General features: G+C 42.8%; 1 protein-coding gene across 3 annotated transcripts in view; it reads left to right on the forward strand.

Moving 5' to 3' along the window:
• Positions 1-15,501, forward strand: part of TMEM255B (transmembrane protein 255B) — a 77,176-nt gene that overhangs the window by 13,314 nt on the left and 48,361 nt on the right. The window lies entirely within an intron of this gene.

A 15,501-nucleotide genomic window follows, 5' to 3' on the forward strand; every position in this document is an offset into this window, starting at 1 on the left:
GGTCAGACAGGATCTGACGACACTGTGTAGTTTGTTTTTAGATTAGATTGGCTTTACAAATCCCTTGCTTTTATTTATGTGAGGAAGTCACAGAAAGTCCTTGGGGCATCTGGGTAAAGGAAAATGTGTAGGACTGGATTTGTGAAAAGTCTTACACTTCCTCGCTCTTGGCAAAAAATAGCAGCGTCTTGGTTGGATAACAGCATGTCCAATGTGCACTTTACAGGAGACTGATTATAGCCAAGCATCATGAAATATGATTAATTTCATAGCTCAGAGCCTTCACTGGTAGAAATCAAGAGTGGTGTTAAGCTCAGAGGAGGAAATGATGGATTTACCTTGCTTTTTAAGTAAGGTAAGGTTAAGTTTAAGTAAGTTACTTTTTAACAAGTAACTACTTTACTTCCAAGTGGTCTGCTGTGATTCCCTGTTTTCTTCTGTGTAAACGCAGTCTTGTTGTCACTATTTGTAGGGAATCTTCTGTCACGGTATCACTTTTTTGCATTGCCTTTAAGTTTCAGTGATGTAAGTATTCCTCTGCTTATAACTTTTGTTTCTAGATGGGTTTCGCAAAGGAATGAGACTTATAAAGCCATGATGTTTGTTTGGCTTTTTCTGTTCCCCATTCCATTTTTTTCAACACATTGACCAATCTCAGGAAAATTCAGCAGGAAGGTAGAGACTTCAAAGGTGTGCAGTTCCCTCAAGTTTGATGAAAATTCGCGGGTGGGCAGAGGAGAGAATTAATAATCAGTTCCCCCATGGTGGCAAAGGCTGCAATATCATCTCACCTCTTATTAAACACTGGAGAATCCAAATGGGACGTGACCTGTGAGAGGCAAATCTGCAGCAGGCCAGGCCTCGTTAATTTTGCTACTGACAAAACAGCTTATTTGGTTTTAAGAACTATTGCCCCTGATTTCTACATCAGAGACCAGGATCAATAGCAGGTTCCAAGTTGCAGACTCAGTGGTGGGCAGATGAAAATAGCTTTGTCTTCCGCAGCATTCTTACTACTTTATTATCAGGCATAGCATTTTAGTTTGTTTTTTTTTTATCTTTAAGTTTTCCTTTAATCTTCCTCTTAGTTTTCTATGGCTTCTGTCCTTAGCAGAAAGTAAAACGTCTGAAAAAGACGTAAGGTGGGCAAGCAGCGGTTAAACCATGTAATACTCAACGTGTTGTGTCATTTGTACAAGGGCTGTGGAGAAACAGGTGTCCAGTATGTTTGGTATTAGTGCCTGTTTGCATTTCCCAGCATGAAACAAGGAAAAGTGCTTTCTGCTAGTAATGCATAGTGATGATCTGGCTGTTGAAAGATCGCATTTCTGGGGAACCGACCAATAAAATAACTAGAAAGTTTAATTATGCTTTTGCCTTGAGTACCATCCAAGTTGGGCTAAGCCTTTTAACACTGTCTTTGCTAAGGCTGAGCTGCTTGTTTTCAAACATTATGGAAATGAGATTTAAAGGGTTTATGTCATACTACAACCGAGGGCAGTAATTATTCCCTGGGGTGTAACTCAGTATATTCGATTGAAAGGGCTTAGAGCAGCTTTAACAAATTTGCAGTCATCAATAAGATTGTAAAGACTTATACAAGCACAGATGTGTAACAGAAATGTCGTATTCCTGTAACTAGAAATTCTATGCATTGCAGCAGGACAAAAGGGGCTGGGAAGGAAAAGAAATTGTTTACTCATTTGTTGTGATTAATGGGATGAAATCTTCTTGGTGGCCGATCACCAGTGGTGTCCCTCAGGGCTCAGTTTTGGGGCCAGTTTTGTTTAATATCTTTATCAATGATCTGGATGAGGGGATTGAGTGCACCCTCAGTAAGTTTGCAGATGACACCAAACTAGGTGGGAGTGTTGATCTGCTTGAGGGTAAGAAGGCTCTACAGAGGGACCTGGACAGGCTGGATCGATGGGCCAAGGCCAACCGTATGAGGTTTAATAAGGCCAAGTGTCGGGTCCTGCGTTTCGGTCACAACAACCCCAGGGAACGCTACAGGCTTGGGGAAGAGTGGCTGGAAAGCTGCCCAGCAGCAAAGGACCTGGGGGTGCTGGTGGACGGCCAGCTTAACATGAGCCAGCAGTGTGCCCAGGTGGACAAGAAGGCCAACAGCATTCTGGCTTGTATCAGGAATAGCGTGGCCAGCAGGAGCAGGGAAGTGATCATCCCCCTGTACTCGGCACTGGTGAGGCCTCACCTCGAGTGCTGTGTTCAGTTCTGGGCCCCTCTGTACAAGAGGGACATTGAAGCGCTGGAGCGTGTCCAGAGGAGAGCTACCAGGCTGGTGAGGGGTCTGGAGACCAGGTCATATGAGGAGAGGCTGAGGGAGCTGGGCATGTTTAGTTTGGAGAAGAGGAGGCTGAGGGGAGATCTCATTGCCCTCTACAGCTCCCTGAAAGGAGGTTGGAGAGAGGTGGGTGTTGGCCTCTTCTCCCAGGTGAATAATGACAGGACCAGAGGAAATGGTCTGAAGCTGCGGCAGGGGAGGTTTAGATTAGATATTAGGAAGAATTACTTTACTGACAGAGTGGTCAGGCACTGGAACAGCCTGCCCAGGGAGGTGGTTGACTCACCATCCCTAGAGGTGTTTAAGAAACATATAGATTTGGCACTTCAGGGCATGCTCTAGTGGCAGAGATTGTAGGGAGGTTTTTTGTGTGTGTATGGTTGGACTCGATGATCTCAAAGGTCCTTTCCAACCATGAAGATTCTATGATCCTGTGATTCTATTTTAACTGGACTTCCTTTGAACAATTACTGCAGTATAATTTAAGTTTAACCCAGTGTAGCTCTGACAATTGACTGGCCCTTGTAATGACTTGATTTTTGGTTGTTTTTTTTTAATTGAAAATTAACGTAGATTCAATTACACTAGAAAAAAACCCAACAACCTATTTTAAATTGACCTTTTCTCCATAAATCTATTTCTCTTTTTGTCTTGAAGTTCTGTTTCCTTGTGACCTATCCTCTGTAAGTCCAGATTTAGTCGTGGCTGATGAAATGCTAAGTGCAATATGAAATCTGTAATGGTTAGCAGAACTAGTCCAGCTAATATCCAGCACTCGATAAATGTGAGCACGGGGTTTGAGAAAGAATGAAAGCACAGTTAGGCAGAATGGACAATGGTTTGTTCTTAAAACACAACATTAATAATGTTGCACCTCTTTGACCTCGTTCTTGGCATCCCAGGGCCCACAGCGGGAGCTCAATGTGCTGACCAAGGTATAACCCTTAATTCAAAGGAACTGCCGCTTGCAGAAGCAGGCTCTGCCTCATTGACTAGCATGATTTCCCTTCACCTCTTAGCATTCCTGCTTGGCTCTGCTATGCAGAACTTGGCACCAGCAGAACAAAGTTTCCCTTTGACTAAAGATTTCCACTGATTTGGGATATTTCTCACTGGCAAACAGCAGAAAATGAAGAATAATGTTTTGCCTCTCTTGCCCCCTGCACAGCAGGTCACGGGTCGAAGAACAGAGCGTAGTTGTACGTTGTTTTCTTCCAAAGGCATGCTTAGTCCGGCCGGATGGGTGGAAAATACAATACTGCTCAAATCAAATGGATTTGATTGTAAGACATGAAGTGTCCTTGCTTGTTTGCTTGCTTGCTGTCTCCTCACGTTACAGTACAGAGTATTTCCAATTAGGAAACGAGATGCTGAAATTGCATACAGAGGTGGGGAAGGCTGGATGCGCAGCAGCAGAGCTGAGAGCGGTAAGTAGAGCTGAGGGAGTGCTGTAAAAGGTTTCTCCTGAGATAAATGTGGAGGTGGCATGAGCCGGCACCCAGAAACGAAGCACTCCCTAAATGTGCAATGTCGATTAGACACCATGCATGTTGTTTTAGCTAACCCGATGGATAAACCAAGCACTGGCTCACAGTTTCCACTCACATGTCTTTCCAATGCCAGTCTCATCAAGCCGTGCTGTTCACAAGGCTGAAAATGAGCATGCTGAAACTGTGGCGCCTGCAAGACTGATTGGGAGATGCAAAGGCACCGTAACAACTGCCAGGGTTTTCAACATTCGCAATATCGCAGTGCTGCCTGCGAGAGCCCTCGGTAGGGTTGTGGGAGTCACCCCGTCAACAGCGCAGATACAGCAGAGAGCAGCTACGGCAGGAGGGGAGTGGGAGAAGTTACAGGAGCGTAAAGGACACAGAGAGGATGGGGAGGGGTCAGAGAAGCAGAAGTGACCATCAGGAGGTGTGAGTTAGTGCAAACCTCAGTACTCCTTGCGATGAAGACAGTTGTCTGCGGCAGGTCTGAGACCTGATTTCATCTGTTGCTGAGTCCGGCTTTTGTTTTTTCTTCGTGCTAGCACACAGTTAATTTTCTTGCTGACATGTCTAGGACATACTCAGATATAAATCTAATGCTCAGCTGGCTAAACTTGGTCCTTGACTTCTTCAGAGAGATGGTTGTAGTGATTTTAGCCGAGGAGACATTGCTTCTGACAAAAGCAGAATTTGAAAACATGAGGGAGGTTAAAACACGGAGCTCTGCACACAAACAGAAACGGCAAAGATATTTCTTCAGGCTTCTTGAGGGATGCTAAGTTTAGGTGCCTTAATATGCTTGCTTCCCAATCTCTGTCAACAATAATTAGATTTCAAATTAAGTGCTGAAAAGCAACTACAGCAAAAGCTGGAGAAACAAAGCAATAATTTTCTCTTCTGTTTTTAGTTGATAGACTTCCCTAACAGTGCATGCATTCCTACCCTGTGTTGAGATGTATCTGAGGTAGTATTTCAATATTATCTCTGATTATTTTCTCACCACTAGAATTTGCATTTGTTTCAGAAGACAAGCTTTCTAAAGGAGTTACATGTGTGAGAGTTTTCAGAAATATAAGAGCCACACCTCTTCCACTTTTCAAAGCCATTGTATCTTGTAAATTGGTTATGTCCATCAGAAGATGCCCACTGGGCATTTTGTGAAAAGGTGGTGGTTATTAATATGTACACCAGAAAAAGATACTGATATGGATACCTACCCTGTTCAAACATATTGTGCTTCATCTAATTTTTCATGCCATTCGAACATCCTGGAAGAAACTGGCTTCAGTGTAGATTTTGATCAAAGATGCTAATGGCTGATAGATTCCATAACACACATTCATCTAATTAAAGTATCTTATTTATGTAAAGAGAAAGCCCATTACAACTCTGTAGATCTCCTGTGACTAACTATGATTTTTCTTCACAAATAAATGGAAGAAGTCTTCACTGTAGTGCAGGGGAAATGCAGATACTGTAAAGGCAATTGTCATTACCGGCGTATTTTTTTCTGCCTTGAACTCCAGCTTCAAAGAAAGTCAACAGCACTTCTTTTTTTTCAGTGATTATATTTTGTGCGCTCGTATTTCATGTAGTTCAGGGAAAGACAATTAGTGCTGATGTAAAAATGATACTAATGGAACAAATTAGCAATCATCCTTGTTTAGCACTTTTAAGATGATTAAAACTGAAAAGAGCTACTATAATCTTTTCAGTAATAAATGTGAGCTAGATTTCGTGGTGTGATCTAACAGCACATTTCAGAAACAGACAAGGAGATTTATATAAAGATAATCAGTATAGGTTGACACTGACACTTGTATGAGCTCGAGCATGGCTCTTCTTTAGGTATCTGCATTCCTTTCAAAATATAATAGTGTCTTATTAGCCGGTAAGGTCAAGCAGCTTATTCTTTGAGAGCATCTTCCTGCTCTCTTATGCCTAGCTCTTAGACCTCTGTAATGAGGTGCCCTTTGGAGGCATCTTGTTCTCTCCTTAGGTTCTGGAAGGAGCCTTGATTTAGACTAGACTCTGGAGTTTTAGGTAGCTAGAATGTATTAAGAAGAATCCCATGTTAAGTGACAATTATTTTTCTCTTCTATGATATTGAGGAGATTACGAAAATGTACTGTAACTCTGCCCAGTTTTGAGTTTAGAGCAGAGCAGCCTATATACAGACTGTCCGGTCTCCTTTTATGCTATAAACACATGGTGCCATCTCGGATGTTACCCACCTTATTTGGCAGGAATCAGCTTTGTGACCCCTTTTAAATCCTTTTTGGGAAGGATTTTGAATGTGGTCTCTCCATGGTAGATCAGTGACATCCACGTTACTCCTTGTAATGCAGGAGAATATTCAGCAAAGTCAGGTAGGGTAGAAGCAAGACAAACAACTGGAGATGTTTGGAAGGCTGTTATTTCAGCTGAAGAGGACGAGGACAGGTGTATGTCTGTGGGTATGAAAGGACCATCCAAAGTGAAAGCAAGTGAAATTAAGGTAAGAATTTTTATGGGCAATAAAAATGTAAATAGTTGAAAAGTTGTTCATAATTTTTTTTAGTTAGTATAATATTATGAGAGACATTTTGCTGTTATTAATATGATGTATTCCATGAATGAAGGACCAAGGTAAACATTTGGGATTCTTTTAATGCCATTCTTTGACCTTTTGCATTTACAGTGAGGATTTCCAGTTAAATATAAATATCCACTGACACAGAGAGGTCTTCCTTTCTCTTCTTCCCTCCTTTCCTCCTTCTCCTCTTCCTTCCCTGAGTCAAAAATAGTTTCCGTTGGATAAGCGAGTTAAAAAGTCATAGCCAAGTGAGCACCAGGCATAGCGAAAGTAAATGGTAGGGCTGCATTGCTGAGAGTAGAGAGGAGTCTGTGGGAGGAGGGAACAGGACTTGCCCCTTTTGCTGGGAATAAAGTGTTATATCAACTCACTATGCCGTGAAACCATCATCTAAGCGCTGTCAGTGAGTTAAATGCCTGAAGTTCAATAGTATAAATTTCCCCCCAGTGTCTTGAGAACTTTGACGTTCAGGGACTCAAAGACAAAAATAGATGCTCTCACTGCGTGCATTACCAAAGGAAGCGTGGGGGGTTTTTCAGCTCTTCTCTGCCTAGTTCTGTATGGATGCGTGTTTCACGTCACGAATCTACAGGTCTATGCTTTCAGATTTACCAGTGCAGATTCATCAGCTAGTCATACAAATATTTATGTATATATAAATATTATAATACATAAATGTACTACAATATTCTAACCACATAACGTGTAATAAATCTTCACATGTATATATGTATTTGCAGCTAACGTGCTGGCAAATACCTGGCATAATGACAAAAAAGTCTATGCCACTATGTCACTGACACTATGTCTTTATTGTGCAAAGTGCTTTCTGCACTTTTTATGGATGTGTCTGCCAGGATGGTTTAGCTGGTAAAGCTGTAATGGGAAGTACTGTAGTAATCTTTCTGTTCCACCATCAGGGCTGTGTCTCTCTGACATACCTAGAGAGATGCCACCAAGTACGTCCAGCTGCAGCCTGGCACAGTAGTTCTTTCCCTCTCATACAACCCTACGCTGGTCTGTTGCTTGTACCAGCCCCAGGTCTTACCCACCCCATGCTCCCCAGCTTGTGACCCAATACAGCATTAGCTCAGTCTCAGATAAGAAACTATCATATTTTCACTGTTTTCATTGGTAGAAAGCAATGGGAAACTTACTACAAAGGGAAAATTTTAGGAAAGAGAGACTTTGGCTTCTGTTTGGAGAGCTCTCTTGGCAACCAGAATGGCTTCACTTTGCTTCTGGAAGCTTAAATTCTATAGAAACAGAAGGGAGATACATAAATACATACATATACATGTATATATATATATATGAAAATATGCATGCACTGGCACAGCTTATTTTCGACACTCCAGTCTTTAAAGGCTGGCACAGTTCTTTTGAGTCACAGACTCGAGACTCGAGCCAACAATTTGATTTAAGTCCTCCATCTTATTAAGTGTAAGTCTTTTGGGATGTGGTTCCTTTAAGATCTGTGCTTGGAAACAGCGCACAAAATTAAGTGCATAATAGGACACTTTTTAACTGCCTGTTTGTTTTCTTGTGCTGTTTATGTAATGAAAACATTACTGTCACATAGCTGACAACAAAAGTAAACATTATGGCCCATAAAACCTGTTTGTGGAACGATAAAGAAATTGATTACACTCCCTAGCAAGCAGGAGGAGGGGATCAAAAGTCATGGTAAGGAATTTGGGATAAGTGCTCCTGTGTGCTTGGGGAAGAAGGTGAGGTGGGGTGTGTCCTATGAAAAGGACAGGTGGTTTCTGATCCTCTTGTTGAAGAACAAGATCAAATTAGACAGATGAGTCTTCCAGATGCAGTCTTCCAGGCTCTGCAGGTAGAACTGCACTACATGAAAGCTCGTGATTTAGTTGTAATGCGTTTCTGATAAAGAGTGTGTGTATCTTGAGAAACCAATGGAGTCCCTGTAACGTGAAAGAGGATTTGTAAAGACACTAACAGACTTTGGTGTAAAAAAAGTTCCTGCTGCTGAAAGTGTCAGCTAAGTAGTCTTGATCTATGTCAATTCCACCATTTTTTACCAGGCAGCATAAACTTCTATGACACGTGGCATGCTATTTATCCCTGGCTTATTGTTCTCATACGGCTCTGAACAGCTACCTCCGTTTAAGTGATGAAATGAGCTTGTTCCATTTTAATCAATAAAAGAGCTTCCATGAAAGGAAGTATGTGATGGATTCCTATAATGTCAGCATTGCCGATCAGTGAATCTAAATTTATATTTTACTTTTGTCCCTTTTCCTTTTAATGCTGCATCTGGTTTTTGCTTCTTGGCTGTATTTGATATCCTTAAATCTCTAATGGTTTTTAGCCATTCTTAGATAAGTGCTTTTGTTGATGTTTGCAAGGGGTAATTCTTATCAGTTTGAAGTGCCTACTGGGCTAAGGCTTGCTTTGTATGGTTCCAAAACCATTAGCATTTCTCCAGCTGTGAAATACAGCTGATTTTTTTTTTTTTCCTATATAAGATCACTCTGTCTGTCAAATCCCAGGCATCCTTCTCTCCTTCCACGTTACTCCCTTCCCTCCCCTGCAAGTCCCAGGCAAATGACAGAAGGAAGATTCTGAAGTGGAGAAGAGAAAGCACAAATCAGAGCAGCCAACATCAAGGGAATTTTGGCAGCGCGGATACTTCCTCATCTAGGCTCCCCCTATAGCCAGTGGAAAAAAAGACAGATACCATCGAAAAGTAATTAATCCCATTCTGCAGTAGGAGTAGGAGGTATCTGGAATTGTCTGGCTCTCTGTTGACTACAGAGGAGCACAGGTAACCACCTGAGACAAATACATAAATATTTTAGGTAGCTAGAGTTATGTATGATGAAACCAACCCCTTAGGAGAATTTTCTCAGCAGCTTCACCACACACAAACCATCACTGTCGGTACCACCCGGCAGCCTGGATAAGAACTACCACTTCACTTTCGATGGCACACCGCAACATTCCAGTTTCATAAATACATACTGAGGCTTCACACCCAGTAACTCTACCGAGCAGAGCCTAGCTGATTCCTGAATACAGGCCCATCTGCTTTGTGAAGGCGTGCTGTTACTGGTTTTGGTATCCCCCAGTCTATGCTTATATGTGCACAAATGAATCCAGTTATGAGGATATAATACCAAACGCTCCAATAATTTTGGTCTCTAAAGTCATTTGGAATCAGTTGGTGTGATTTGACATAGAATATAGCAATACACCCCGATGAAATAAACAGCTAAAAACCATACAGATGTAAAAAGATGAAAATTAATGAAAAAGTACCTTGCCAAAAGACAGCTCTTGAAACAAAATAATAATTTGGGGGTGCCAACTCTGATTCTGAAAGTGACTTTGGAATAGGGAGACAAGGACTCACAAAGCCAGGAGAAGGTGGCCGGAGAGCAGTGTTGCCTGTAAAAGCACACGACATCTGAACCGCCCTGGGGAGCCTCAGTGCTCCCCTACCTACCAGGGAGAAGGTGAAACAGGGGGAAGAGGTTTGATTCTGTAGTCAGCACCCTATTTAATGGGCTGAAAGAAAAGTAGAGCAGCTGTTTAAACAAATCTCTTTAAAAGCAGCTGAACCGTGGGTGGAGCAGAGCATATGTATTGCACCTGCTTGAACTAGAGAGGGTCAGCCATTGGGGTGGTTGTATCGGCTCAGGCTAGGGAGAAAATACATCCGTACTGTTTGAACGAGCTGAGTGAAGCTGAGACGCGCTGCTGCTAGAAGGAAATCAGTAACTGTGGAAGGGTCACTGTGATATGAACAGGGGTCCTCAGATGCTGTGAGGGCTTAAGAGAGTACCGATAAGAAAACTAACCCTGCCCCAGGACATAAAAAAAAAGACACTCCTTTAGGTTGCCTTCTGTTTCTTGTCTTGGAACACGTGAACCGAGTACAGTTTTCTTCCAACTTTGTTTTAGTAACATCTGCTGAACTCCAGTAGTTGGAACGCCAAGACCCTCCCAAACTCCCAGGGGGCCCAACAGGGCATCCTCAGTGGTGGCAGTTTTAACTGAGTCAATACAGGTATTTACTCATCAGTGAATGAATTATATTGAATTTAATATATGTTCATTTACACATATATCAAATTCGTTCTCTGATTGCAATGTAGCAGTGACTCCAGTTTTGAAGTCTAAGTGCACAGAAACTGCTTGATATAAGTTATTTCATTCAGTAGGTTGGTCATTATAGTAAAGATTTCCTCATAAAACAATTTGAAATAATTTCCTGCCTGTTTTAGGTTTGGTTTTGTAGCTAATATTAGATTATGAGAGAAGAAAGAATATATTAATCAGGTAGCCCTTCTCAATAACTTAATTTCATGTTTCATAATGGCTATTGATGTAATTCCCACCATTCTTTCATTGCTTGAAGATAAAAATACAGGAAAATTAATCTTTATTTCACATAGCATCTTTCACAGAAACTGTATCTTCAAATGCTTTAGCAGGTTTAAAGAAAAGACAAGATACATTACAGAAAGAGTAGTGCAAAGTAGATTGGTATAAAAGAAGGATTAACTATCAAGAGAACATTTCTAGAGGGTGAAATCAACGGAGAGACCTCGACTAGGGAACTGTTTGAGTTGACATACAAGGGTTTTATCTGGACAGTACAATGTTAAGGCAAAATGTTTCCATGCCATTTTTCTAGATGACTGGAGTTGCAAAAGAGTTAAGGTGCTGTACTCAACGCCCATGAGAATGGGACAGTCCCTGCTTGCTGGCAGGGAAGGGGGAAGGAGAATGGGAGAGATGCTCTATGCGTGGGTATCTCGGGAAGCCTTGGGAGGAGCTTAACAAGGGTACTGAGGAGCAGTTTTGAAGCGTGGGCTTTCATGTCCTGAAGAGAAATGGTAAGCAAAGATGTCTGCTTGGGAGTGGCTGATGCATATAGGGTGACATCGTAATGTCCCTGCTGGACAAGGCAGTAGGCCATAAAGGGGCGTTTCACAATTTTGAAATAACAACAAGAATGCTGATGGATGCAGAAGTAATAATGGATGGACGGTTCTGGAACAGGATGCTGGATTGTGAAAACTATTAAGAAAGTTAAAAGTGATGGAGGAAGATGTTGAGATGTGTCTTCCTGTGCTTCCCCTCAAGAAAACGTCTCTGCTTACTGCAGGGGGGTTGGACTAGATGATCTTTAAAGTTCCCTTCCAACCCAACACATTCTATGATTCTATGAAAGTATTTGTTTTCAAAAGATGTAGCAAAATGAGACTGAATCAAAGCCAGTTAAACATTTAGTTAGTCAAAGCTTGCAGGGAAATTTGCTGGGAAGAAATCATTGAGCATGTACAGAGATACCCATAGCAGAGTATCTGCAGCAGAGAATCCAGCACTAATGCTAGAAAAAGAGAGAAAAGGAGAGAACATCAATACAGCCCATTGACTCAGGTATTTGTAAATGTGTACAGACAAATATGTGATATTATGCATTTAGGGACAACACTATATGGACACCTGTTAATTGGCAGAGCTCCCTCAAGACTTAGGTACTGAGAGGAACATGCAGCCTGCTGGTCCCTGTCTCATGTGTCCCACCACACAGCGTGGCACTGCTGCCTCTCCCCTGACCAAGACAGCCTGGGTGCTGGATATTGTGTGGTGGTGGGTTCCTCACCTGTGCCTGGTGAGAGATGTCCCAGATGCTTGGAGGGACAATGGCCTGTGTGGCAGCCAGCCCATGCTATGTCATTACGGACATTCCCCCACGCCAGCTTGGCTGTGAGCCACCTCCTGTGGTGGGACCCAGCACATCTATCGCACAACCCTGGGCATGCGTCAATGCGATCAGATGCTAATTTCCCCCACCTCCATAACTGTCACAGCAAATGGTGCAAGCAAAGTTCCCAATAACTCAAGAAGTCCTTACCTGACCAGTAAAGAAACAGCCCCTGTTGTAAAGATCTCCACGTATGCCTGGAGGAGCCAGAGTAAGCAGACTCAGATGTCTGTGCTCCTTTTCTTGTCTTACTCCACTGTGCTGCTTAAGCCCTCCTGGGTGGGGGGCAGCTGGGACCATTAAGTACACCCTTGCCCTTGTGAGCAACCTAATTGAAGAATTATCTGCAAAAGTTCAGCATCAACACCACTGGAAGAGAAAAAGAGAAAGCAATATGCATTAATTATGCCTACATATGACGTAAATTAACTGTGAGTATCTCAGGCGTAACAAAAGATATTGTGAATTCTGCCTTTCACCATTTTGCCCTTCAGGATGTGGGGCAAGAAAAAAAAGAGAAATTTTCTAAATGAAAAGGCCACCTTTATTTTGAAAGCAGATTTTGGTCTTGTTTTTCTCCTTGGCATACTAATTGATACCTCTCGTGGTTTCTGTATTCTTTCCCAATGTTTGTTTATCTAATTAATTCTGCCTCTTTATGCATGTGAGGTTGCTTGAATTTCTCATGGGACCTCTCCCCTGCCTGTGTTACACCAACTGGCCTTTTCATGTTGCTATTTTTACTAATTATCCCTGACACAATACTGGAAAACAGCAGACTTCACAGGCAGTAAAACAAAAGTCTCCTCGACCACTAAACAACAAAATAACCCCAGTCCTTATCATTTATTCATTACGGCTAAAACCTGGCTTTTACTTTGATCATCCCTAGGAGTGCAAATTACATGAAACAGGTGAGACAACCTAATAGCTGGTGCCAGCACTTCGACCCCCTTCATTTCTGTCTTGGCCGTGTGGTCTCACCCTCTCATTTCCACTGGGTCTAGTGCTCGTCTCTCCTTACAGTTACCTGGTTTAATTAATTTGGGGCAATAAACAGTTTTCTGCCTAGTGAGTGGCTTGCCCTGGCTTGCTGTGGATTCGGGCAAGTACAGGAGCTGGTATGCAGGGATGCATCCCTTTGGGAGGGAGGGCGGGAGAGAGGGCTGGGCAGCAGGGAAGCAAACCAAGGGGAGGAGAGCAAGAGGCCGTTTCAGGTGTCAGTGCGCAGTCACGTAGGCTCAGCTCTATGCCCTGAGCTGCTATTAACAACAGCGAGAGGGAAGAAGGTCTGAAGCAAAGATCTGTGTTGATACTGATAATATTCCACAACGTACGATTGGACTTGCTGAATTCGGCATTGATACCGAATGGAAATGCTTTCGGTTTCTAACTTGGTCAGTTGATCTAAGAGCAAGACTTGGTCTAAACACCTGGCAACATCGTGTGTACAGCATCTCTGTCTGAAGGCCTAGCTGGTAATATAGGTTTCTGCTGTGGGGATTGGCTAGGTTATTAGGTATATTACAGTCAGAAGCAAGTTATGTGTTTGTGCATGGCATCCCAGACCCAGTCCTTGTCTTCCTGAGCTGCACCAAAACCGGCACCAAAAGAGACATTTTGTGTTTATTTGTCTTCCTTTCTTCATCTGGAAGCCAGTCTTCCAGGATTTCCAGGAAATAGTTCTTCAGGCATAGGTTGGGCAGTCATAGATGTCTTTCATCATTATGAATTCCTGTCATTGTAACTAGTGCTGTGATTGGAATTGGCATTAACGAATAATGAACATGACATAATCCTGTCTCCTGTGGTGTGACAGCCCTCCAGCAGAGCCTCAATTACAGCAGTGCTATTACTGAAGAACCAACCTTTGGAAAGAATAAGCTGGCAGGCCATAAGTTGTGAAGCGCATTAGCTGGTGTAGTGAGAAACCTCCTAATTAGCCCAGTTGCGAAAACCAGTGTAGCAGGAGCTTTCCCTGAGCTTAATTTTAATCACAGCAGCAAAACTTCTGTCCCAAGGGCAGGGGAAAAAAGTGGCCATTGTGGGAGGGGAAGGGCCACACAGGAGGTAACTTTCCAAATTAAAGAAAATTAACTCATGATTAAAACTATTTTTTATACCAACCTACCTCACAAGACAGGCAGCGTTTAGTCGATAGCAGCATCTGAAATGCAATGCAATGAGTTTGATTGTCTTAGTTTTGCGGGCTTTTAATCTAGAGCCATGCTCAAGTGCCAAGGCAACAGATGCAAGCTGAGGTTGCACCAGGGGTGGAAAGCCATTCTCTGTTTTGGATTTGTGATGTAGTTTTTGTAAACTTCGGCTCTTACATCTTCGTCCTCAGCGTACTGAAAAAGTGCAGCAGATTTATTTAAGCCTATGTTAAGTTCTGAGCTTGGTGACATAGGGAAATCAAACCAGTGAAAAGGCCCACAGAATTAAACTGTATTTTGGGGAATGTGATGTTAGGGGCAACCTACAACAAACTGCACCATGCATTTTTATTTTTTTTTTTCAAATGCGTTTGCTTGAACCTGTGCGGGAATAAAAAGGGCTTTAGAAACCTGTGGCATAACATTTACACAGCCTTTTGCAAAGCCTTCACTTTCCAGAGCAAAAGGTATTGGATGACGGTGTTTCTCAATTTACATTGATCAGGGTAATTGTGATTCTTCCTCTGCCTGGTAAAAAATCGCAGAGAGACCTGATGAACAGCACAATCCTTGGAGACATTGGAGACCATTTAGCATGAGCAAAGTGAATTTGTTAGATGTAATGTAACTTACAGCTGATAACAAGATGATTTCAAAAACAAATCCATGCATTTTTCCAAAGTCTCAGATCTACTTAGTCTAAATTGAGAGAATGAGGCATCTCACACAGCATCTGGTGCTAGAAGTGACTGTCATTACCTGATCAGTTGTGCCTTTCGACTGAAAGCAGGTAGGGGCTAAATTAGAGCCATGGGGAAAGCAGGTATTTGCTAGAACAGAGACCCCGAGCCTGGGGAGCCTCGCAGAGATGGGATCCCTTTCTCAGGGATGCTGGAAACAGCCAGCGAGGTACCAGCCTGTAGCAGGCGGGTGCTTATGCTGGGGACCGATGTGATTTTCTGTGTGTCTGCTGGCAAACATTGGCAGCACGTCCCCACGTGTCACACAGCGGGGAGACGGTGCCAGCAGCGTGTGATTCAGCACAGAAAGTGCCTGGAGACCTGAGGTGTGGTGGGTACGTGAGAGCACGGCTGCAGCCAGCGTGGACGCATCGAACTCCCCGTTGGGTCTGGTCTGTGGCCAACTCTTAACTCCAAAACCATGCCTGGGAATCACTATTGGTGGCCAAGTGCCCATGCCAGGTGCCTTTCTGATAGCTGAACATCATCCGT

The sequence above is a fragment of the Rissa tridactyla genome, chromosome 1 (assembly GCF_028500815.1).
Source record: "Rissa tridactyla isolate bRisTri1 chromosome 1, bRisTri1.patW.cur.20221130, whole genome shotgun sequence".
Lineage (NCBI taxonomy): Eukaryota > Metazoa > Chordata > Aves > Charadriiformes > Laridae > Rissa > Rissa tridactyla.